Genomic DNA, 27960 nt, shown 5'->3' with positions numbered 1-27960 from the left:
GTTTCAGGTTGTAACATCATCCCCCCGTTAGAGGGAATTTCGTCCCGAAATTCAAGAATAATGATACGACGGGTGGACCAAGAAAAGATGGGATACTTCTATTTCCTTGGATCCTCGTGATCCCAAGTGAATTCAAGTTCTCGTTTGGTATCCCAGTGAACCTTTACTATCCGGATATGACGCTCGTTTCGTGCGTTGAACCTCCTAGTCCATGAGTTCAAATGATTCCTACACAAAGTGTAGACTCTCGTTTAAATCAATATTTTCGAGTGGAATCGTAAATGTCTCATCAAACAGACACTTATCTAGGTTCGACACGTGAAAGTCGGGATGTATGTTACTAAGTTCTCCAGGTAAACTTGCTAACCCGGTCGAAGGTAATGATTACAGGTATACCATGAAAATAGATTACTTCTCGAAGGTAGACACAAGTGAGTCACTCCTTCTTGTATCCGGGCTCTCGCCAGATGTTTCAGCGGATCTACACTATTATACCCGTTGGTTCTGATTCATACTCTTCGCATGGATTCCTTTAGGTTTCGAAGAGAGATGAATTTTCGAAGTTCACATCTAGTTTGACGTTACGAGCTACGAGAGTTTTACGATCGAATGATTTAAGACAAAAGGGCTTGGTATATCATAGATTAAGTTGGACTAAGCGGGATGACGTTGTAGAGTCGCGCGTTAAGTTAGTTTGGAAGGATCGTCTGGTTAGAACATTGATGCCCTTGGGTGAATGTCTATAGTGTTTGCTGTGTTTGATTCGAAATTGTAGGGTACCACAAGTACGAGGGTTCTGATACTTCGAAATCCCAAACTTTTTATGAAATGATTCTTACTAGATTTTCCTATAATCGCTTGGTGTATACAAGTCATGTATAACTACAAATGACCTTAGCGTTTTCACTAAACTATCATAATTTGCTCATTATGGCTTTAAACCTAATAAGGATTTTGTGATTTAATATGGACGAGAAAGTAATCGCAATTATGAATAATTATCGGGGTTTTCGAAAACGTACCAAAATATGGCAGGGTCCTTCGATGCTTCCTCATTCTCTGAGGCCAGACTCCTCCTGTTTCCTCATTGTTCTTCTCTATTGGGCAGTCTCTTTTGAAATGTCCTACACTTCTACAGAGGTAATAGGTTGGACTTGTCCCAACATTGGTAGTCGGAGTGATGAACTTGACTAGGGTTCTACAACTACGGGAGGTGTGTCCCTTCCTGTTGCATCTGGTGCAATGCAGCACTCGGCAGACTCCATGATGATGGTAGTTGCATTTGCTGCAGTGTGGGAGATTTCCACAGTAAGGTATGGTTGGTGTTGGAACAGCAGGGATGACTGGGGTACTGACTATCCCAATTCGTTGCCTCTCAGTAGGTCTTTGGGTTAAACAACTCCCTTTAAACTTTCGTTTTAGGATGTTAGGTTGGAGATCAGGTGTGTCCTTTCTAGTAACACTTGTTGTTGAGATTGGTTAACACCAAGTTTTGGATTTCCATTAACACTTCCACCCACATTTGTGTTGTTAGCATTAAGAACAACTAGGGCAACTACTACGGCTCTTGTGACAGTAGCTTGGTGATGGGATTTGAGCACTACATCAATCCTATGGTGTACATGTAAACCCTAATAGATTTGGATCTAGTTTTTCTAATGAACATTCAATTGATAATCCAAAGCCATAGTCCCTAGATCTAATAAACTATAACTAAAATTAGGGTTTAGATCTTACCTTTGATTGTTATATAGCAATAACAATCAATCCTTGGCTTCAGAAAACTTAGTGCCTCAAGTGTTGCACCTCTAATGGAGTCACAAACACCACTAAGCAACTTGGATGAAGAGGGATGAGAGAGGAGCACCAAAAATCGTCCATGAAACCCTAAGGATTCAGTCACCACGTTTTTGGGGCTTAGGGGCTCCTTAAATAGGTAGGAAATTAGGGTTATCTAACAAGGAAACCCTAATTAGACTGCTTAATCCCTAAGCAGTCCATGGACCCCTTCTAGAACATGCCTTGGACGCTAATGGGCTTCCCCATAGAATTCGTCCAATCTATTATTCCAAGGTGATCCATAGCCCAATTGCAATTATCTTATAATTACAATTCAAGTCCCTTAAGTTTAATTAATCTCTTTTAGCCACAAAAATAATTCTTTATTAATTCTTGACTAATATTAATTAAACAATATGATTTCTCCTTTAATATATTATTCTCATAATATATTAATAAATCATAATTAAACCTTTCTCTCCTTAATTCATCCTACATATTGCTATGGTGAAGGAAACACAAAAGGACCATGCTCATAATCGAGTCAAGTACATACCAAAATAGTTATGGACTTAGACACTAATCCAACAGTCTCCCACTTGGATAAGTCTAATAACTATTTTGTATAACTTCAGAACCTGATCAGTAATCGTAGCTTTCAAAAGCCGCCTGCAACTCTGATCTTATCAGATATGCGTGTCCTTTAGATAAGGGATCATATATTTCTCCATTCTCAAGATATCATATAGACACAAGACATGAATTTCGATCATTCTCTCTCTATATTGTTTCCCGACTTCCGATTTATGACGACTGACAACAGACTATAATTGAACACATCAACTTAGTCCCGGCTTGGCCAAGCGCTTTAGGTGTCATCATTAAATCATCGAGGGGCCCACATATATCACTTTTATCTCACTTTGGGTAAAACGAATAGATAAACTTCGACTCAAATGCTCGCTTGTACTCACTCATCGAATCACACACAACAATAACTTTTATAACACCAAGTTACTGGTGTGTTTACTTATCATCAATGTGCAACCGACCAGCAAATAACAACTCACACATCTTGGTTTCAAGAATATACAATATTATCGACTCACAATCACTCGTGATAAAATCCATGAAGTGATTCTTGTGAGCGTGGGTTTAATCCAATACTCTAATCTTATCAAAGCACTCATGAACCCTGCAGCAAACTTGTGCTATGTCTAAACTCTTCAGACAATCTACAGACTCTTCATGACAGTCTTCCTTCATACCTACTTCCAACGTATGACCGACTGTGGAGGTTTGAATAACCCATTTATTCTAGAAGTTGAAACATGAAAACTGAAACACAACAATAATACTTAATCCTATATGGCCCCAAACTTGTGGGAGTAAATAAAACATTTTTGTTTAAACACCATATTGATTACTTATTATTCATCATTTACTGTTTCAGAAAATCAACTTATTACTCAAATTACAACAATAGTTGTCCCATGCACCCAGCATGCACACTATGTTTCCTATGGTCCTTACTTTGTGAAATAGATCATTTGAAAAACTTTTCCAATGATGCTCATTTCATAATTCCCAATCCTTATCATTAGTGCAAGAACACAAGGTTCTTGCCACTATTAGAATATGCTAGATTCTAACATTTTATGCAACGATCCTTCGCAAAGTCATAGCACAAAAGTCACCAAGACTTGGCCAATGAAATTACAAAGTACTCTATCAGAAATTGTTATAAGACAATTCCATAGACGCGAAGTCTCACATTCAAAGTACATTCCTTTGAACATCCTTCTTGCATAAAAGTTTCTAATCTAGACATAGACTCTCAACATCCAACTCCCAATATGGAAACATTTCCATATTTGCCATATAACAACTCATTCTTAATATAATCTTATCTATTCATAATAATGTCGATATGGTCCATCCAATACCATACTTCTAACTACTCACAAGCGACCAAACCTCAGCGAACTTTGGATCGTCCTTTGATAGTTGTTTAATTATTTTAGTCAAAACCAATTCTAGTCCTTTTCCCTCTTAATGTGCTAGACATTTGGAAAATTTTAGAATGGTCAAATATTATAGCATTTGCAATCGATCCTATACCCGAAGCGTATGGGACTCGATGCATAATGTCTTACATAAAGATATGATACTTTATTAATCTTCTGTCATAATATTTTATGTGTCACGTTCTCACAATTCGAACTATGAAGAAGGATGTCGTAATCATAATCGAAATTTAAGAACACACTATGTATCCTTTGACTAAATTTATTAAAATTTCTCAGTCTAAGCTTTAGATTTTGAAACGAAGTATAATATTCTCTGCCTTAATTATAGCAAAACAATTTTTCAACCCATGCAACTTTGCAAAATGAATCTTTGTTTTTCTATAATTAATATTGCTAACTTGCAATACTTGCCATAATAATCATACAAGCATAACACTTATGCTCCCACTATCATGATGATTATTATCATATAAGCATAACACTTATGCTCCCACTAGCTTTGACATGTATTCAGAAAACAGCTGAACTTCCAGAAAACAATACCTATTGAATTTTTGAAGTTCATATTTCTAATACCAGATGCTTCGATAAGCCTTTATCTAAGCTTCTTAAACTAATACACCTTTGCCTTAGAAAGCTCACATGTGTGTCTAGAAAAATTCATAACTTATGTTACTAAGTCCCAAATGTTTAGACTAACTGTCAAATCTCACAATTTGAACTATGGAAAAGGATGTCGTAACCATAATCGAATTTGAGAATAAAATTTTCACAATTGCTATCTTCTTAAAATCTCTCTTAGTGAAAGCATTTCCTCACAGTCATTTTTATGAAGGAGGGAATCTTATGACACTTAGATTTTATGGTGCATGAGTTCCTATCCATGTGAATTTTCCAAAACCAAAGTTTGCGATAAATCCAATCTCATATGGACTAAATTTTCTTAATCTTGATTTCTTGCATTATGGTAACACGAGTGCCCACCATGTCTTCCAAGTAGTTTAGAAACTTATCCTTACATATCAATGTACTTTCCATCGATCAAGGTGCTTTGTCTTTATGCATTCAAATGAGAACTCATAGAACTCACATACATAATTAACTCAATTGGAAAGGCACAGAAACAAAATAATGTCAACACGATAGGTTGTAAACCTCAAGTCGTGTGCTAGTGATGATCGATAAGGTTTATTCTTGATTTGTTCTTGAAACCTTCTTCAAGATCATTAAAACTCCCACTATCCTCTTGACATATATGATTCTCTTGTTAGGAAACTTTCCTAGACAAAACAAATATTCAATAGTTAGTGTAGTTTTATCAAGACAAAACACTTCACATAATTGGTCCTAGTTGGTCTTTGTCCTATCCAAGACATCACAACTTACCAATTTCAAATGTGTAAGAATAAGAAAACTTTTCCAAATTCTACATTTGATGAGTGTTATAAACCTTCTTAAGACTTGTCACTAAATTCACAATCTTGGAGCATGACTCTAAGACTCGATATTGGAACGAAGTATGATTGACTTCTTGATTTAACCATTTCCACAATTCCCGGTTCCTCTTCTTAGACATACAAATGTATTAAGACTCACTTAGAGGACCAATTGAGATATGGTTATTCATCATTAAGACTTTATCATAAAACACAATAAAGGGTACTCTCCCTTCTTCTTAGAACAGAGAAATTTTTATCTTTCTGCCTTCTTGATTCTTCTTATTCGTTCCGTTATTCATTGAAACCTTTTCAATCAACTTAGAATTACACTTAATCTTATAAGTATATTCATATTTACTAAACTTTAGTAAATCATGACGAATATCTTTATCACTCCTGTGGTGGACTTGATCAACGTACAATCTTATGTACTCGATCTCCTAGTCCTTCACTTGACATTCTGTCAAGGAATTAATCTAATTTCCAAATATGAAATTTCTCATTCATCATGCAACCAAGTTGTATAATTCCAAGTTTCTGTCCAATTGAAACTTGGGTGATGAGAAACTCTCTCTATTTGGTAAATTCTCGACATTTCTACAAATAACATAATTAAGAATCAAATCCATTACTGCTAATAATAGAAACTTTCAAACATCAATTTTTCATACACGCCATTGCAAGGATAAATGAATAAGATAAAATCAAATTTCATTTTATTGCGGAAAAAAATTTGTCCTTACAATGCAATTCAATTGAAAAACTATGTTATTATATATTTCTTAGCAATCTATTCTAACTCCAAGTAGTAGCTCAAGAATCCAATCTTCAAGCATTGTGATCGAAATCCATTTCTTCACGATTAGATTCAGCTCACTTTTTCCCCTAGGCTTCCTCTCTTTTCTTCGATCCTACAAAACATCAAAATGTAATCTTATCACATCATGTATTAAGAATCTAGAATAGGAGTTTAAAAGAGTTAGTTAATGGAAGAAACATGAGAGAGGAACCGATACAATAAAAGGGGAATTGGGGGTAAGAGAAATGAAACGTCTAATGGAAGAAACTTGAACCTGGGAAAGATAAAAATGAGGAAGAAGGTAGGTATCCCAAACTTTGAAAGATATATATATATATATATATATATATATATATATATGGTGGAATACAATTATTAAGAAGAAACGGTAGCCTGTTAATATCTTCATGCTCCTAAAATAATTATGAAAGTGAGAAGCATGCATAAGCAAAATCCCTCAAAATTTCATGTAAAATCATCAAAAACCCTTATTAATCTCCAATACCCTACATTCCTTAAAATCTAAAGCGCAAGGCTATTGCAGCGAAGATTAAAAATATATTGTTAAAATATATGTTTAAAATGGTTATGTTATTGACATTGACTTCGAGATAATATTTTTACACTAATTTATATATATATATATATATATATATATATATATATATATATATATATATATAATCTCAATTATTTTGAACAATAATATTCATTGATATCAACCCACATTCCTCATTAATAGAATTAAATATAATTATCTATTTAGTATTATTTTTAACAATTATTATTATTGATTAATTATCCGATCATTTTCTAATTTCAATAATGATGTTCATTTAAAATACAATTTTTTATAATTAAATGTAATTTATAATTTGATGTTATTATCTTTTAAAATTGTTATTCGTTAATTTTAAACCACTTATTATTAGTAATATGTTAAAGAAGACTTTTAAGAAACACTTAATATTATTATTAAAATGTGAAACATACACTAAATAATAAAGTTATAAGATAGACAATTTGAATTTCAAAATAGACTTGCATGGATAATATGACAAATCCATGTAATTTGATTTTATTATTTATAATTATTGCTTATTATTATTTATAATTATTGCTTATTAATTTTAAAACCACTTGTTATTACTAATAAGTTAAAGAAACTTTTAAAAAGCACTTATTATTATAATTAAAATCTTAAACATATACTAAAATGTAAAGTGATAAGATAGACAATTTGCATTTAAAAAAAGCTTACATTGATATATAATATGACATATCTTTGATTTTTAATTATTTGTTGTTTTGAAGCAACATGAACATACAAGCATGTATACAATAGTTAATTAAATATTATATATATATATATATATATATATATATATATATATATATATATATATATATATATATATATATATATATATATCACCTTGCATAACATATGATCGATAACATGAATCTAAACTAATTTACATTAAAATTTCAACCACAACATACAATGATATTCTTAAAAGAATACTTAAATCGAGAAAATACAAAAAAGAATTAGTATGTAAGAAACTTACAAATTAAAAACTTCAACATAATAACAAGGCTCAAAAATTGTTCAAGGCCCTCAAATCAACACAAAAAACTTTAAACTTGTTTTCTTTGTGAATTTTGTATGTGATTTGTATTTGTGTGTTTACTAAAAAAGATTGACCTTTTTATAGTAGAGTATCCATTAATTGTTTATTAAAATTAATATATAAGTTATAAAACATTTGAATTGTTAATAATTATTAAGAGACTTTTGAGTGATATTCATTAAAATAGGAGGTTTCAAATGCATGAGGTTCAAGGAAAAATGTAAGCTTTATAAGTATGTATGATATGATATGATATGATATGATATGATATATATATATATATATATATATATATATATATATATATATATATATATATATATTAATCTCCACTACCTTACATTCCTTTGATTATTTAGGATTAGAACTTACAACTTATATAAAAATATCATTACTTCTTACTGAAAAAAAAGAGTAATTTTGATAAAGATCATCAACATAATTTTAATTCTATAGACCCTTATTTAAATACAATTATAGACCTACTTAGTAATATAGCACATAATCTATAAAATAAAATTGAAAAAATTCATAGATAAAACAATTCCATATAAAATCAAAGATAAATTTTTTAAAGAAACTATAAATAGTTTAGTAGAGAAATAGAAAAAGAAAAATATCCCTCCCAAACTTATGGGTTAAGAAATAAACCAACAAGAAGTAATAACTATGTAAAATATACGATAACCAACCAAAAGAAATATCATTTAAGAAAATCTAATAGAATGAAACCATATTTAGATGAAAAAAGATATGTTAGAAAATCCAAACCAGAAAGAAATTATAAAAATAAATTTGGTTGTTTTGTTTGTAATAGTACTGAACATCTAGCTAGAACTTGTCAAAAAAGACAAAATAATCATTAGAAAAAGAGTATACTAATGAAATGTGTAAATGAAGATTTAATACCTATAGATGAAATTATTAGTGATAATGAATAGTCTCTATAGATGAAACCATTCCAGTACAAAAGAAGAATACAAGATGTAATACCATTAAAGAATTTTCAAAAGAAAATATAGATTATGAAGATTCAACTAGTGAAGAAGGATATGAATTAATGAATATAGAAGAATGTAATCATAATTGGCAAAAGAGTTTAGGATCAGATAATACCTCATGTTTTATTTGTAAATTTTATCCTCATAAAAATCTAAGAGCTCGATGTGAAACATGTTTTTCAGAAGTCTGTGTAAACTGTTTAGAAACAAAAAAAAATTCATTAAGACAGAGGAGATAATTTAAAAATCAATTTTTATAGAATTTGAAAAACAAGAAATAAAAATTTTGAGAAAAATAATAGAAGTTATAGAAGATACTTTAAAATTAATGCAGAAAAATTTTGATTTGTTTGAAAACAATATCAAAGGAAAAAATATTATTCAAGAAAACATACTTGTAGAACAAAACTATACATTACCTTCTTATACACAAGCTATATGTAATATTGATTATTTAACTTCTTTAAAAGTAAAATGTAAAATAAGAATTAATACACATAATAGAATGTTTAGCTTTTGTAGATATATGATGTACTAATTGTATTATAGATGAAGCTTTAGTACCAAAAAGTTATGTTACACAAATTAATGATCCTATTTCAACCCAACAAATGGATGGAGGAATACATATGTATCAAAATATATTAAAACCTGTATCTAAAATATATTTTGATACAAATTATGGTTCTAATAAAGAATATACTTTGCCACCCAAGACATGGGTTAGAAAAGAAAACCTAAGAAACATTAATTTTATTATTGGTTTAAGCTTTGTTTTGAAAGACCATGGTGCTCTAACAATTTCAAAAGATTATCTTCTTTTTCAAAAACATTCTCTTATTGCCCCTGTTACAACTATATATTTTCCTCCACAAATTGAATATGGAGAGACTACTAAAATAGAACCAACCTGTTAATGTCAGTTAACAAAAGAAAGAAAGTTACAAACTGTAACGCCCCTAGATCCGGGCTAGTCAATTTAGCGACGTTAAACGTCAAAAATGACTTTTAGATAGAAGAGTGTTTAGAATAAATAATCTTAACCAAGTTGTAGTGTATGTCACAAGGTTACCGTACATATAAAGAACGATGAAATCCGAGTTATAACGAAGAAGTTATGACCTGTCGAAGTTTCGTGACAGGACAGGTACGAAATTGCGTGACGTAAATAGTGAATTTACGATAGAGCGATATTTAGCCTTAGTGGTCTAAACGAAAGTCGTAGAACACGTTAAACCGAGAGTGTGCACAAAAAGAACGTCTAAATCTGACTTCGTATGAGGAAGTTATGTTTTTTCGAAGTTTCGACTTAGCGGTATGCAACCCAAAGTTCAAATATGAGATTGAGTGGTTTCTAGCCAAAACAATCTAAATACGAATCAAAGATCTCGTCGATAGTAGTCCAACGGTAAAAAAATAGATGAAAACGGACGTCAGATGAAGGATTTGTGAATTCCTAACGTAGTTTTCCTGTCCCGGCCTACTAAAAATAATATAATAAAATTTAAAGTCAAAATTAGCTGATGGAGTCTGAACGAGAGTTATAGAGCATAATATCACCTTCGCGTGGATATAAAGAACGTCGAAAACGAAGCTCGTATTCGAAAGATATGAATTTCTGAAGTTCGAGGCACGCACACTGAGGGGGGAACGCCCTGCGTTCGGAGCCTAGAGCCTGTCCTGTCTCATGTCAAGTCCGAAGTTCGTAAGCCATGACACACGGTGGAACGCGCTGCATTCGGAGGCCAGCCTCACCCTATAAATAGAATGTGAGGCCAGCCGAAGTTGTTTGCTAATTTCTTTCCTCTCACCCCCTTTAACTTTCTTTTACTTGGCAAGTTATACCCCCGAAGCCCCAGTATCATCCCGACCCCCGAAGCAAGTCCCGACGCTCCAAAGATCCTGAGAAAAAGAGTTTTCGAGCCGAAAATTTCTCCGCGAGAAGCCCAATTTTGGAGAAAACATCCCGGTTTCACCGGAAACGATTGTTTTAAGAGACGAGGTGCTGTCTGATAATCGTCTTATCAATTGAGTGTGTAGTTACTTTCTTCTAACACATAGATATGAAGTATTTGCTATGAAATATGTGTTATGTGTTTATATATTGTTTGTTTATTTGAGATGGATGTTGGATGAATGTTTTATACAGGTTTGTATATGATTTAAACTATATATGTAATTTATATCTACAAATATGTCTGGTAGAGCATGGGTAGATGAAATAGTTGGTGTGTGATGAAAGATTAGTTTGAGGATGAGATGAAAGATGATATAGATCATGAGATGAGGGTGACAGGTGAAAATGAGTGAAACCTTTACCCAAACGATGGCTCCCGTCATTCATTAGAGTAGGGATGACAACCACGAACTATTCTAGACAGTCCTGTGGAACATTAGCAATCTCACAACTTGTAGGTGTTATGGACTTGATGTTCACCGATGTACTCTAAAAACCCTGACAGCTATAGATTTAGTTCCTTATAATAATACGATGGTAGCTATGGATTTAGTATAGTGTAGATGAACGATGGTAGCTATGGATTTAGTACAGTGTAGATGAACCTTGGTAGCTATGGATTTAGTACTATATAGATGAACCTTAGCAGCTATGGATTTAGTGTTGGTTATAGGAACCTCGGCCAGCAATGGACTTTGTGCCAATTCCTTAGGAACGAATGAAGCAAGGATAGTTGATTCTTAGGGTAAAACCTTAAGAAACAAAGTTGATAATGGGGATGGGTAATTGGGTTGATTATTTGATGATTGAATATAATAAATATATTATTGTGGGTTGAAAACCCTATATGCTCACCAGGCTCCCAAGCCTGGCCCACTCAGTTTTCTTTGCATTATAGGTAATGACACAAGAGTATAAGTTGGTAGATTTGACGAGAGATTTTGGATTATAGATCAGTAGTTATAAATAATTGTCGTAAGGTCTATTTTATATTGTTTATGCTTTTGGTCTATATCGGAACATGACATCCCGAAATTTTGTTATTTAATGAAAATACATTTCTTTAAAGAAATGCTTTGATAAATTCTTATCATATTTTGTTTTGGGAACAAATTCAGCAACTTTTTTTTAATCAAAGGATTACTCTGATTTTATCAAGGTTGTAAAAAAAGTTCAACGTTAGCTAGTCGGTGGACTGGGGTTAAGCGATTAATCGGCTAGGCGGAGATTAATCGGAGGATTAATCGGGGACCATTAAATGCTAATTTGCTGAATTTTAAAAAATCAAATATGACTAATATCATATCAAAGTTCATAAATATCACTAATATCATAACAAAATAGGTTAATATAATTAATACAACACTAATCATGCCTCAAATAGTTTCCATTGAGATAAAACTTCTTCAAAATGTTAAAATATCATCGTTTTATACTGTTTCACTCATTACGTATGTAGGGATTAATCGTTAGGCGCCTTCTAATCAGTAGAGTAGCGCATAGGGATTAATCAGAGATTAATCGGGACCTAGTCGTGATTTTTACAACAGTGGATTTTATAAAACAAAGCATAAATAAATCGGTCTTTTCTGGCCGTGAAAATGGGGATGTCACACAAACTTTAAATGAAGAAATCTACAAGCTTAGAAACAAAAAATAAGATCTACTTAATAGAACTAACAATTTACAAAAAAAAAGTTTTCATTCTCAACAAACAGGAGTAATAAATCTTTCTAGTGGTCTCTCTTCTGATCCCGAAAAGAAGAGTAAGATGGGTACTCACTCCCCAATGAGTGATATAAAAGGTATTAGTAAGCCAGAGAAGTTAGTAGCTAGTCCAGTGAGTTTGGCAACTGGTAAAGACTTATCAAATCCAGTTATAGCTATGGGATTGCTAAAATCTCAGGAGACAGAGAGGACTCCTAATTCCTCTACTAACAAAAATAAGGAGACACATGGGACTCCATTTTCCTCTACAAATAAAAATAATCAAACAATAGAAATTTAGAATTCACTTGGAGAACCCGGTAAACGCATATATTTTTTTAGTCAAATATAGTCCTACACTCAGTCCAAATAATTCAAAATTTCCCTCTTTCACCTTAATTCCAGAAAACTCAGACTCCTCTATTTTTAAAGATGCCCAAAATCCAAAATTTTTCGAAGAAAACCTCCAAAACATTACAAACCAGATAGAAGAACATAAAAATAGACAAAACTGTACGAATGGTCCCTGTGGTTAGCTGAAAATTGCCACTTTGGTCCAAAAAAGTTTGGACTAGCACCAGAGGTCCAAACTTTTCATTTTGTTGCGAGTTTGGTCCGATTTTGTTTGAACTTTTTTATAAAGATGATTTTGCCCCTGATTATTTAATATTTTAATTTTCTTTTGTTACAATAATGAAAAAGAATTAAAAAGAAAAGAAAAAAAGAAGATACACACACACACACACACTCTCTCTCTCTCTCTCTTCAAAGCAGGCAAGCACCAGAGGTTATCCCACCTTGCGATCGATCGACACTCCCCGAAAATTCCCTTCTGGCCTCACCTCTCATACCTTTCTCTCGAACCAACCGTCGCACCCGCTTTTTCTTCTTCTTCTGTCGAGCAAAACCCACCAACAACCTTGTCTTCTTTATTGTTGCTGCTCGTGGCACCTCATCGGGACCCACAAACGAACCTTTTTTTATTCCTCTTCCTGTTTTGAACCAACACCAGAGACGTGTGGTCTGCTGTCGTTCTCTTCCGACAATCGCTCGGGGATGAGAGGGCCAAATCGGAGACCAAATTTGGAGAGATTGGCACTTTACCTGTGTGTGTCTAGGGTTTTTTTTATTGGGTGTGACAGAAGGTTAGCGAAGGAAGATTCTGATGCCAAAACAACTTCATCTTTGCTCGAAGCAATCCCGACGATCTCGATTCCCAAATCGCTTCTCTCTACAACCTTCTAAATCTCAAAATCGGCAATGAATCATAAGCATTTCCAAAGATCGATAGGGCCGAAGAGAAGGAAAGGGAAGGCAGTGAAGCTTCTCACTGCATGTTCTGATAACAAGGTGCGATGCGGGAGGGAGAACCGGTTGAGCCAGGAGAACAGCAACATCGGTGCAGGTGGTGTGTTTGGCAGTGGAGCTCGACGAGAAGAAGGGCAGGTGCGATGGGGGGTGTTCGGCGTTTTTGTTTGCTCGATAATCACAGGTTTCCTTTCATCTCTCTTCTTTTTACTTTGATTGTAAATCCATGGGGTTTAGTCAATAGATTTAGGTTAATATGAGTGTTTGTTGATTAATTCTTGATAGAAATGGATAAATGGAATAGATGAGTGAGGTTAATCTTTTACAGGAAATCGATGGGTGTATGTTTGTTTTGCTTGACAGAATCGACGGGATGTAAATCACTAGGTTTAGGTTTGTGTGTTTGGTTGCTTGAAATTACCATAGAAAGAAGATGAAGCAATAACAAGGAGTGGTTGTATTTCTCATTTGCAGGTATACATGAAAAGAACAAGAATGCTCTTGTGTTCTTGGTTGGGAACGAATGCAGAAGGGAAGAAAAAGGATATGTGTTGATTGTATTGGTTTATTAGAGAGAGGGAGAGGGAGGGAGGGAGGGAGAGAGAGAGTATTTTCTTTTTTCTTTTATTTTTATTTTTTTTAATTGTTGTAATAAAAGAAAATTAAAATATTAAATAATCAGGGACAAAATCGTCTTTATAAAAAAGTTCAAACAAAATCGGACCAAACTCGCAATAAAATGAAAAGTTTGGACCTCTGGTGCTAGTCCAAACGTTTTTGAGGTCCAAACTTTTTTGGACCAAAGTGGCAATTTCCAACTAACCACAGGGACCATTCGTGCAGGTTTGTCTAAAAAATATTATGAACCCTCTTCCTCCAGAAAATCCAAAAAATAAAAAATTCAATGAATAAACTCTCCATGAAGTGGTTAATAAAACAATTCAAGAAATAGTAAAGACTATGATTCCAGATTTAGATGATACTTCAGGAAAAAAAAAACTATTGTTGAAGATAAATCAAGCAAAGAGAGTCCTTTGCCAGCTTATTTGTCATGCTTAAATGATAACGTCTCTAACGAAGAAAGTGGAAGCAATAATTCAGAAAACCAATTTGATCCAAATGAAGACAATAATCAATCAGATGGTGCATTTTCTTTTGATTCAATTGCCAGACACAATCTCGACACTTGAAGAGTTTTTACTATTGGATATTCTCTAGAAGATAAAAAAGAAAAAAATAATATATATATATATATATATATATATATATATATATATATATATATATATATATATATATATATATATATATATATATATAGGAGTAGGATCAAATGAGAACACCTAAAAGGTTGAGAACGCGAGAACAGATCTCATTCATCTATTATCTTAGATCTAAGGCTATAATTAATTAGAAATTTTATTATTATTAAAAGGTTTAAATCTTAATAAGAATTAGTATTTTACCGGTTACGGCGGTGCCAAAATTTTTTGTAAATTGAATTTTAACGATTGTATTGATAAAAGTTAGGTACCATTGTGTTGGTATGTAAATATACACTACTGATATCAGTGTCGGTGGATGAGATTAATACGAAAGTTTATAAAGTCGAGGGAATGAAAATGACATTTTACAAAGTTCAAAGCCAAGGGGTCAAAGTATTGTTTGATAGGGACATGTACATTAAAAATAAATAAGTAAGATCATTTTTTAAGCTAACTAAGAAAAATTCAAATAATACAAAACATTTTATATATGATCCGACTCATACGTAAAAAACGATAAAGCGTAGATAAAACTAAACTTAAAAACTTAAAAAAATTTGAGTTAAAATATCGACAAGTTCGAATTTATATTAACATGTACATAAAAAAACAAGTAACAAAAGTTGTAAATTTACGTTGAAATGTTGATTAACTTGAATTTATTCCAACACAAACGTAGGAAAAACACGTAAAAGAAGTATATTTTTATACATTAACGAAAGAAACTTATTAAGGACAATTATATAACAAAGTTAAAATCAAAGATATAGAAAACGAAAAAAGAAAGACAAATAGTGAAATTGCCGAATAAAGAGTTGAAAAAAAAAGATGGAGGGCCGAAGTAAAAATAGGAAAAATAAAATAAAATAAAAAATAAACTAATTTGATAAGCAATGTCACCATAGACATTACAAATATTGATATATAATATAATATAATTGATTGAGCAAATCAAGAACATGAAATCATCAGTGTGGAGTTTCACGTGAGGTGACCTTGTTGTATGACCAAATTAGAATAAGTCCGTTATGTCTCATCAAACTCAACCCATTGAACTGTGGACGTATCTAATAAATGTCATCGTATCTACGGAACATTATTTATTTGTGCGGCAAGATTTACAAAAAGAAAATGTGAATCGTAATATTTTAATATGGTGACTACATAATCAAATATAGAAATTTATGTAAATTTCACTAAATCTATCTAGGGATGATTCGGGTCGGAATATGCCCGAACACAAATAAATTGAAAACCAAATAAGACTAATTGAATGAGCTAAAAATAGGATCGGTTAAACCAATACGAGTTTTCTGGTTCAGTTCATGTATTAATCGGTTTGTTTCAGTTATTACCTCAATAAGCAGAATAAGATTTACAATATAATTAAAGACCAAACAGTACCGAAAATAACCGAATAATCCGAATAAACCAAATAACATTTACAATAATAAAAGAAAATCAAATTGTTTAAACTCAAATATGAATCGAAGATCCAACCATAGCTCTACAAACATTGAAATCTTCTTTTATGGGTGACAAAACATCTCCAGCATATATAGAATCTATTACAATATTGAATATACAACAACAAAATGCATGTAAACTAGGTAAATAGTATTTTCAATTGTTAACTACAAGCTGAAAAAAATTTAGACAAATCAGACAAATAACAAAAAAAACTATGACAATTCAAAATTGTTCTAAAACTCTAAAAACATGTTGAAACAGAAAACTCACCTTAAAACATCATGTTTAGTGGTCTGTATCTCATCGAATCGAATATATAATAAAAAAAAATGCATGTAAACTATGTAAATAATAGTTGAAATTGTGAACTACAAGCTCGAATTTTTTTTGGATAAATCAAGCAAATAACAAAGATATTATGACAGTTCGAAATTGCCCTAAAAATTATGACTTTTCAATTTTTGGTTTGGTTATTTAGGCCCGATTAAGATGTTATTCGTATAACCCGGACGGAATAAGTTTGAAATATATATCCAAGGACTGACACGATTAGCTTATTCGGTTCGGTTTGGCTCGGGTTTTGGTTCAAGTTTTCGGTCTAAATGTTCATCCTTATATCTGTCTTTGTATAACTCTATACAGATTATTTTGCAAAAATCAAAAAGAAATATATGAAACGATTAAATACTTTTCATGTGAGATTTTCATATTTTGTTCTTTCATTAAATATTATAAACTATATATTAATTCAATTGATTAAACAATATTTGTTATATTTTAGGGAAATCTTCAGAAAAATCTCAATATTTTTGAAATTTTTTTTAATAAAAACCTAAATTTTATTTTTTCAACGGAAAAGTCATTACTTTTAACTTTTTGAATAAAAAAAGTCCAAGAAACCGGCTAATTTATTCAATATATCCCTTTTAACATGTTCAACATGTCGTAGGACAAAATCTTTAATTTTTCGAGACTTTTCTGCAGATTTCGTCAAAACTTATATATAATGTATAAACGTAATTTTTACGTATTTATAAACTTTTCTAAGTGTTGGGTCAAAAATATGATTTATACTTTACTTTTCTGGGCAATTGTATTTTTCTGTAATATTTTTGGAGTTTACGGTCATGTTTACGGTTGAGTTTACGACCGTAAACCCATTTACGGCCCATGTTATCCGGCTCATGTTCTCCAAGTATAAATATAGGTGTTAGGATGAGGAGTAGAGATTGATGAACTGAATAGAGAGAAACGGGAGCTTATGTGTGTGTGTGTGTGAATCTCATGTAAAGGAGCATCATTCCAATCTATTCAATACATTGAAGATTCATATTATTCTTCTTCTCCTTCTCTTCTATTTGATCTGACATCATCCGTTTGATTGAGATTCCGCACCATCAAACGGATCTGATTGATACACAGGCAAATTAAGGACTTACAATTGGTATTAGAGCCAAGTTGTATCAGTCAATTTTGTCAGATTTTGGGCATTATTTGATCTTATTTTTAAAATATTCTTGCGTTTTTGGATAGATCTCTGAAAAATAAAGAGGGTTTGTTCTTCGTGTTTTTCATAAAAAAAAAGGTTTTTGATCGAGTTTTGGAGTAAAAAATGGCAAAAATCCTCGCTTCGCATATATTAAAAAAAAAAATCAAAAGCGCATTTGGAGGTGCCGGGTTTCGAACCCGCGACCTCCTGTTCATCAATTCAGCGCCTTATCCAACTCAGCTACCTGATCACTTGTTACATTCCTTCGAAAATTAAACTATAACCCGTCTTTTTCGCAGCAAGTTTTCCTATTTTGACACTTTTAACCCAAAATTCAATTCTTTTTAAATTTTAAATTCCTTTTTCATCCAAAATTTTAAAAAAAATTATATAAACAAAAAAAAAAATAATAATAATAATAATAATAAATAATTAAAAAAATATATTTTTGACTTTTATTTTTTTGACTTTTTATTTAAAATTTTGACTTTGACTTCCAAATTTGACCTTTGATTTTAAACTTTGACTTTTTCGTTTAACTTTTAAATTTTCAAATTTAGTTTTTCGGTTTGACTTTTCAAGTTTGACTTTTGAGTTTAACTTTTTAAATTTGACTTTTAAGGTTGACTTTTGAGGTTTATAATCAAAGGGTTCGACTTTTAAGTTTAATTGTGGTTTCTAGTTGTGCTTTTTATTGATTTTAAGGTCTACGAGGGAGTTGAAACTTGAAAGAGAGTCGTCAAGATATGTTAAGACAAAATTTCAACATTTTCGATTATATCCCTGGAGAAACCCTCGAAACTCAGTTGCAGCGATTTACTACACTTATTACCGAGATGAATATAGCTGGGATCTTCTTGTCTAAATCTGAGATAAACAAAAAGCTATTGAATTCTCTTCCAAAATCGTGGGATATGGACGTGGCTATCATCAAGAAGACAAAAGATCTCAATCGTCTTAGTCTTGCTGATGTAATTGAAGAACTTGATGATTTGAAGTGTAGAGAAACAATGAGTTCTGAAAACATTCCGGTCACTGAAGTTACTTGTACTCCAGCTTGTGAAGCCACGATTAAATTTCTTCGGGAACAAATTGATTTATTTAAAAGAGAAGTTGAAGACCTGAGATATGAATGATATCAACTCAGGAAACGACAGAAACCCCTGAAGGCTGAGTTAGAAGCAAAAACCAAGGACTTTAGGAAACTTCAGGAAGAGTATAGCAACAAGTGTGAAAATTATGATTATGTTAAGAGACAACTTGTTGCTGTAACTGAAGAACTTGACGCTTTAAAAATTAAGTGTGGAAAAACTGATGTCAGTTTCAAAAATTATACTGCGTCAAGTTAGACAGTCGAGTCCTTATATGAAACCCAATTAAAATTCAAAGAAAATCAAAACAAGGGTCTAGGGTATGATAGTGTACCTCCTCCTTATAATCATAACTACACATCCATCCCTATGACACAGGACGAAACTGACAGGGAGCCACATCTTCAATATGGCAAACGAGTTGGATTTGTGTCAGGAGGAGTTATTAATATTGAAGATACTAATGTTGCTACTTCTTGTGCAGGCAAAGTAACAGAGGATGAGAACAAGGAGAGTTCTTCTGAACAAACAAACGACCCCTTGAACTCTGAATCTGTTGCTTCTAATCAACCTGTCGTTGGTAAATACAGGCCACCATTTCAAGCTAAATAGAGTGCCTGTTGTAAGGGTGCATGTGGGAACAACAAGAGACAAGGCAAAGATACGCCACCAGGGGCAGGAAGAAATAACTTCACAGTGAAGAAAAAGACTTGTTTTCATTGTGGAACACCTGGACACATTGCCCGAAACTGTCCAAATCACGCTTACGTTCCCTACAACGCACAAGGATGGAAAAACGCACCAAGTGGGAGATACTTCAAAAGAATCCCTTCCATGTCACATTAAGACAATGGTGACTGGAACGCGCAAAAGGAGAAGAATCAAACTCCCAAGGCCAAGCATCCAACTCCCAAGGCCAAGCATCCAAATCCCAAGGGCAAGAAGGGAATGTCGGCCAAGAAGCCAAATCAAAGAGATGATCCCGTAAAGCCAAAATCAAAGTCATCTCAACGGCCAACTTCAAGTTCCAAAGCAAGTGCCGAGGCACCCATCGGATCGAACAAGAAATGGGTTAAACCCGAATATAGATGGGTACCAAAGGTGAAAACTCCCAAATCTTCTAATGACTCTAATATTTCATCATCTTCTGTTTGTGATAAGCAGGATATGTCATGGGAGAGAGTACCCTGCATTGATGACAAAGGTCGACCCAGTTTCAAAATGGACTGGGTTCCAAAGACCAACTGATCTCGCTCTGTGTCGGAGCAGCTATGGAGGCATATCATCAGACTTCGGTTTGTTGGTAGTAGCTGTTCCAGGCACATGATAGGAGGAATCTCTCAATTGTACAACACTCAGAACATTGTTTGGGAGAATGTGTCCTTTTGCGGGAAAGGAAGAAAAGAAGAGATCACAAATGGGGTTAGTGCTTAATGATATGAAGAATTTTCGGATCTGTTCTGAGATTATGCTTGCTGTTATCAGACCTTCATAATGCAGATTAAATCGATGAATTACGGTTTGCGTTTTCTTCTCTATACTCCTGAGTTTTTCTTAAGCTGATTCGCTTTAAAGACTAATTTTTATTTTATGATAATTTATATTTGCGCATTTATTTTCGTTTCTCTCATATGCACAAATTTAGGGGGAGAAATAAAAACAAAACAAAAAAATTAGAAAATTTAAAAAAAAAAAATCCAAAAACATTAGAAAATCAGAAAATAAAAAAAAATATATGTTGGTTATGAAAAGTGCTTGCAGGATATGTTTTGGGAAATGAAATTAGCAAGTGATAACGGGCAATCTGAATTGACGTAACGTACCTAAGTTGAATCGTCTACGCTCTGTGTTCGATGCTCTGGTAGGCACGAAAGATTTTAAATGGACTTAACTAGGGAGAGTTGAACCTAATGAATTTAAGGACTTGAAAAACTTTGACCTAGTTAGATCCATTTAACCTAATGTCACGACGCTCGGATAGGTTGAGCAGGGAGATATACATGGGAATCTACCGGTCACATTAAATAACCCGTATCTAGAACTGTGGATTCACTTTTCCTCGATGTGCGGATTCTGTCCTTAATTCCGGTTGGATGGGGCGACTGGTAAATTCCGATAAATTAGGTCTGTAGAATATCGTTTTCTTTCTGTCTGTCTGTTAGTCATATGTTGTCTCCTTTGCGTGACTTCCAATCTGACCTGGTACACAGCATATGCAACTCTATTTCTCTGCAGGCTATATATATGAAATTCCTCTCATCTGTTAGCCATATGATGTATCCTTTGCGTGACTTCCAATCCGACCTGGTACACAGCATATGCAACCTTCTGCTTCTCAACCCCTCTGAAACAATAAGTAGTAGCAATCTGAATCTGTCCTCTCTCTGAATGATTGTCTGCTCACCCGGTGTAAGGAGTACTCTGGAAGTTCTTGATAGCTGGGGCATATCAGGAAGCGGGAAAAACGTTCTAGTACATTTAAAATTGAACACATACAGATTGTCTGTAGATCTCACTGCTCGATTTAGGTGGACAACAATATCCCTGGTTGTAGTCATGTAACGCCCGCAAATCCGGGCTAGTCAAATTAGAGGCATTAGGGGTCGAAAACGACTTTTCGACAAAAGATTATTTAGAATAAATAATCTTAACCAAGTTGTAGAGTATGTTACAAGGTTTTCGTACATATAAAGAATGCCGAAAACCGAGTTATAACGAAGAAGTTATGACCCGTTGAAGTTTCGCGACGGAACCGGCACGATACCGGGAAGCGTAAATAGTGAATTTACGATAGAGCGAGATTTAGCCTTAGCGATCTAAATGAAAGTCGTAGAATATGTTAAACTAAGAACATCGATAAAAAGAACGCCCAAATCTGACTTCGTATGAGGAAGTTATGATTTTTCTAAGATTTAGCATAGCAGTGCACAGCCCGAAATCTGAATTTTAGATCGGTCGATTTTTAGCCGACGGGATCTAAATGAAAGTTATAGTACTCGTAAATACCAACGCATGGATATAAAGAACGTCGATAATAGAGCTCGTATGCAAAAGTTATGGACGAAGCTTAGTCCCTACTTTTCGAGCGCGGCGAATTCGATACAGTTTTGTAAATACGAGATAGAATGAGAATTAGCCAACGAGGTCTAAATGAGAGTTGAAGATCTCATTAATAGGAACTCAACGGTAAAAAGACAGACAAAAATGGAGCTCGTATGCGAAAGTTATGGACGAAGCTTAGTCCCTACTTTTCGAGCGCGGCGAATTTGATACAGTTTTGTAAATACGAGATAGAATGAGAATTAGCCAACGAGGTCTAAATGAAAGTTGAAGATCTCATTAATAGGAACTCAACAGTAAAAAGACAGACAAAAACGGAGCTCGTATGCAAAAGTTACGGACGAAGCTTGGAGACTACTTTACTATACACTTCCTATAAATACAAGGGTGAACTCCTCATATTTTCTTCACACCATAAGCCTTTCTTTCTCTCTCTAACTTCTCTCTAACCTCCCTAAACCCCTCCCAAGTCTAGGGAACCTCCCTATCACGAGAAGAAAGCCCCGGAGCGCCCGACGGCTCCGAGAAGAAAAGATTTCGGCTCGGAAACGCTGCTCCAGCGAAGCCTGGTTTTTAATAAAAACCCGCTGTAAGTGAGCTACGCCTATAGTATATTAAATATAGATTTTATTTAATTATAGTAACATTGTTAGGACCTTAAAATAATTACTTAGGCTATTATTATGAGTTATATTGAGTGTTATTTAACGCTTATATAATAGTAATAATAGCTAGACTATTAAATTAGTCTCGTCAAGCGTTAGACTAAACTCTAGTGGTAATGATACTAGGTTTCGTCAAGGGATAATTGTTTTAAGAGTAACGAAGTGCTGTCCGAGTGCCGACTCACCACCTTTCAGGTGAGTGCATAGTCCCTTTCATCTTACACATAGATATGAAGTATTTTATATAAACTACGTGCTATGTGTGCATATTATCTGAATACTTGCTGTCTATGCTGGTTGAACGTTTTATACATGTTTTAAAGGACTTAAACTGTATACGTATCTTATATATACAAAAATGTTGGGTATGAGATGGGTAGATGAATGATGAGAGATAGAAGATGACGTGAGTATACATTGGCAGCTATAGACTTAGTGCCTATGGGACAAACACTGGTAGCTATGGACTTAGTACCTTTTAGACGTTGGTAGCTATGGATTTAGTACCTGTTGGGAATTGGTAGCTATGGACTTAGTACCTATTAGTTAGACGCTGGTAGCTAAGGATTTAGTACCTGTAGGAATTGGTAGCTATGGACTTAGTACCTGTTGAACATTGGTAGCTATGGACTTAGTACCTATTAGATAAAGACTGGTAGCTATGGATTTAGTACCCGATGAATAGACTATAGCAGCTATGGAATTAGTGCTTTATGAACGAACATTGGCAGCTATGGATTTAGTGCCAGTCCCATAACCCTGGAAGTAAGGGACTTCGGAATAAACGAATGCAGGATAGATGACTCGTAGGTTAAATCCTTAAAGAGTAAAGAAGATAATGGGGATGGGTAATTGGGTTGATTGTTTGATTGAACATAATAATTATATTATTGTGGGTTGAAAACCCTATGTACTCACCAGGTTTCCCAACCTGACCCACTCAGTTTATGTATATCACAGGTGACGAAGTGAAGTGACATTGCACTGAGAGATTTAAAAGATATGTAGATCACTAGTGTAAATCATTGTAAGTTCTGTTTATGCTTATGTTTCGGTATTAACGATGACATCCCAAACATTTTAAAATGAAATAAATACGTTTCTTCAAAAATGTTTTAATAACGTATTTACCATGTTTTTCTGGGAACAAATTCCGCAACCTTTTTATAAAATGAAGTACTCTGATTTTTATAAAGCATAAACAAAATCGGTCTTTTATGGCCGTGATTTTGGGGATGTCACAAGTCAGTTAAATGGTCATAAGAAAAATATATTTAAGAATTAGGGCCAATCATGATAATAAAGTTATAATTAGATATATGCATGTATCATGTCATTGGTAAATTGTCCAAATCTTGTCACAAATGTTTCGTGTTTAAGTGGACCACAATACTGGTGATCGATCAGACGAAGATGTGAAGATAAGGGTACCGATAAGTGGAATAAGGTTGTCCAATAACTTTGATCCCAAATCACTCTTAAAGTTAGCTATTATTTTTGTTTTTGTTAAGTTCGTTCATAGTGTTCTTCTAATTTAAATAAAAGGGGAGAATTAAAATTTAAAAAAAAATCAAAAAAAATTCAAAATCAAAAATAGTGTTATTTTTGTTTTACTTTTTGTTCTAAGTTTTCTTTTAGTTTTGTTTTGTCTTGAAAAGTGATTTCAGGTATAGATAAGACTCATGGAGATTGTGTCGAAAATTTATGAACCAAGGCTTCGTCCGTGAGCATCAAAGAATTTTCATTCGAAGAAGCAAGAAATGAATATTATTCTTTCGACATTCAATTCTTCAACCCCAGAAGCAAGGTGAAGCAGAAATTGAAGATTATGTGACGGATTGCATTGGAGCCTCCTCAATCAGTCTGCTGCTATCGTTGTACCTGCTGAAGTGATCCAGAAGATTTGTTCTCTCTGATGTTCTCTCTGAAGATTCTCAAGCTGAAAGCGCTATCTTTCAAGAATCAGTACGTCAAGCCTCCTCACCCAATGTGCGTTTAATGTCAAATTCTGAAGAAAACCTCAAGTGCTCAAGATGAAGTCATTCATTGAAGATTCATATGTTCATCCTGATGCTGTGAAGAAATCGAAGGTTAAAGCTGAAGCCAAGCTCCCATTGGAAATTGACAAGAAGAGCTAGTTACTTTTTAGGGGGAGCTTGTTGGGTCAATTAAGAAAAGAAAGTTATAAACCAAGAGGGAGATTGTTGGGTCAAAAATATGGTTTATACTTTACTTTTCTGGGCAATTGTATTTTTCTGTAATATTTTTGGAGTTTACGATCATGTTTACGGTTGAGTTTACGGCCGTAAACACCTTATGACCGTAAACCCATTTACGGCCCATGTTATCCGGCCCATGTTCTCCAAGTATAAATATAGGTGTTAGGGTGAGGAGTAGAGATTGATGAACTGAATAGAGAGAAACGGGAGCTTATGTGTGTGTGTGTGTGAATCTCATGTAAAGGAGCATCACTCCAATCTATTCAATACATTGAAGATTCATATTATTCTTCTTCTCCTTCTCTTCTATTTGATATGACATCATCCGTTTGATTGGGATTCCGCACCGTCAAACGGATCTGACTGATACACAGGCAAATTAGGGACTTACACTAAGTTTTTATATGTATATGTTTACGTATTTTAAATGTATAAACTTATTTTTTACATATTTATATGTATTTTTAAATATTTTACATATTTTTATGTGTTATTTTTTTATGTATTACATATTTATATCTATTTTTACGTATGTACGTATTTTTTAAAGTTTTTATATGTATTTGTTTACATTTTTTTTATGTATTTTAAATTTATAAACATATTTTTATGTGTTTATATGTATTTTTAAGTATTTTACATATTTTATTAGGGGCTAAGCAGTCCCTGAAACTTCAACGATTTGACTCTTTTGATCCCTGTTGTTTTCACAGCTTGGCGATTATGGACTATTTCCAGAAACTATTACAAATGAAGGGGAATATGATGCAAATTTATTATTTTAATCCCCTAACTTTCAACAATGTGACGGTTTCAGCCCATTTTTCGAAAAGCTTGCAAATTTAAGGGGTGGTGAACAGTTTAGGATTTTTTTTAATGCACAGATTTTTTTCGTGAATAGAAAATTAAGGATTCCATTAAGTCTTGGCGGTTTGGAAAGTCGTTTTTCGCAATAAAGTCAAATTTTTTTGACTCTTTCGGATTTTAAACTTCATTGTTTATATCACTTTTTCACGGGGGAGCATAGTAATTTTTTATCCATTCAAGATCATTCTCATGACCATTTGAAGGCTTTATAATCACATTTTTTATTATAAATTGGGGGAGAATTTGGTATGGCCATTCGAAATTGGATTTGTGACATTTCAAATTTGAAGATTTTTTATAAAGCTTGTAGTAGAATTATGAAGGTAGCTTTTACAGTAGAAGTTCTTCATCGAGCTCTTCTAAAGCTTTTACAGAGAAGTAGCCTTTACAGTAGCAGTTCTTCGTCGGGATCTTCTAAGGCCTTGCTATATCTCCGACTTCTAGTATTTTCTCGATCAAGTGGTGTTACGAATCTTAAATTTTGGGTTGTTACATGATAATTTTTGGTGGCTTATATCATTAGCTTATTTGAAGATCATTGTGATGTTGAGGGGGAGTTCTTCAAAGACAAGAAGTGATTTAGTTTCTTAATTCTGAAATGGGTTTTATGGCGGGTTTGGCTTTATTGAAGATCTTTGGGATTACATTAGAAAATGAAATTTAAAAACATTACTTCAGTGCTTGGTTTATATATATCCTAGAACCCATTTTTGAAGACTATTGAAGAATCAAGATTCGTGGATTGCTTCAAATATTCCTCGTTGCGAGATCATTTCTTATTTGCTAGATGCTTGTTTTGGAAGTTGAAGCCTTATCATCCATTCCATACTTTGAGGGGGAGATTATAGGGTTTCAAAGTACTCCATGGATTATGACAATGGGCCCCCTTGATGAAGTGTAGGTTTAAAGCCCAAGACTTGTCTTTTCCCTATAAATAGTCATGTATTATTCATAATTAGGGTTAAGAGTGGGGGAAAATATAGACGCCAAACATTGTGAGGTTTCTTATGTAGAGTTAGATTCTTTAGTCTATTCTTAAAGTTTAATCTATTCCTTGTGTTTGAATAAATCGAGTGATCATTCGACATATCTTCTTATTTGTGTTTGTTCTTATTTTCCATCTTGTTCATCAAATCACAATTAGGGTTTTGATTCCAACAATTATAAAAACATTATTTTATGAAAAATAATATTTACCCATATATTGAGGATTATTGTTTCTAGAAAATAATAATAAAAGAGAACAAAAACTAGTTATATTCATAAAGCATGGATATAGTCATATACAAATAAATGGACACTTTGAGTAACTACTTAGTTTGCACATATAACTACTAGTTAAGGAAAAGTAAAAAGTCACTCAGCCCTTCCTCATGCCTTGTGTAAAACCATATGATGCTTGAAGACAAGGGTTTTGATGTGTTTGATTTGTTTGCTATATCATTCATACATGTAAGAAAAAGCGTCACCACCTTTATGCTTCATGGTTTCCACTTTATGATTTTAAGTAAAACATAAAAGAAAGGCTTGCAAGTGTTTTGGAGTTAGTTCTTTCTTGCATGAGTATTCTTCTCTTCTTCTTTTCTCTCTCATTGTTGTGAATTATAAGGGGTACCCCCTTTTCTCCATGTCTTGTATTTCGAAGCACATTCTTGGTACTTAAATGTTGCTTCTCTTTAAGCATATTTTAAAATATGTCTTAAAGCTTAGGAACAACATTTTTCAAGTGTTTACTAGGATATTTTGGTGGTTCAAAAATCTTGCTTGGTGGGTACATTATGCAAAGCTTAATTTAGAGCTTAAAGCCATCATCATCAACTTCTTAATTACCAAAAGGAACCAAAATTTTCAAATGTTGTATCTGATGTGTGTTTACTCAACTAATTTTAATCCTACTTTTAATTATAAAATTGACACATAAAGACAGTGGACCTATCAATTGTGGTGTAGCTAAATAAGTAGGGTATCGAACTCAGGGAACGGAAAATTAAAACTAAAAACTAGAATTAACTAAAAACAAGTAATATAAAATAGGGGTTTCTTGAGTTGTACAATACTAGAAACTTAACTAAAACTTAACTACTCAACTAAAAGCTGAAAACACGTAAAAATAAACTAAATTCAATGATCAAAAAGGGTTTCTGTGAGGTTCAACTCATTTACTCCTATGGTTAATTTTT

The 27960-nt window shown here is 33.2% G+C and overlaps 1 long non-coding RNA gene across 1 annotated transcript; it reads left to right on the top strand.

The window, feature by feature from the left end:
• Positions 1–22460: 22460 nt before the first annotated feature.
• LOC128127904 (uncharacterized) lies at positions 22461–25200 on the top strand. The gene is made up of 3 exons (XR_008225566.1): positions 22461–22618; positions 22821–22889; positions 23655–25200. It is a non-coding gene; the product is annotated as an uncharacterized LOC128127904 (long non-coding RNA).
• The last annotated feature ends 2760 nt before the right edge of the window (positions 25201–27960 follow it).

This window comes from Lactuca sativa, chromosome 8 (genome assembly GCF_002870075.4).
Source record: "Lactuca sativa cultivar Salinas chromosome 8, Lsat_Salinas_v11, whole genome shotgun sequence".
Classification (NCBI taxonomy): Eukaryota; Viridiplantae; Streptophyta; class Magnoliopsida; order Asterales; family Asteraceae; genus Lactuca; species Lactuca sativa.
Note: the sequence above shows the minus strand (reverse complement) of the source record. Positions and strands in the feature narration are given on the sequence as shown.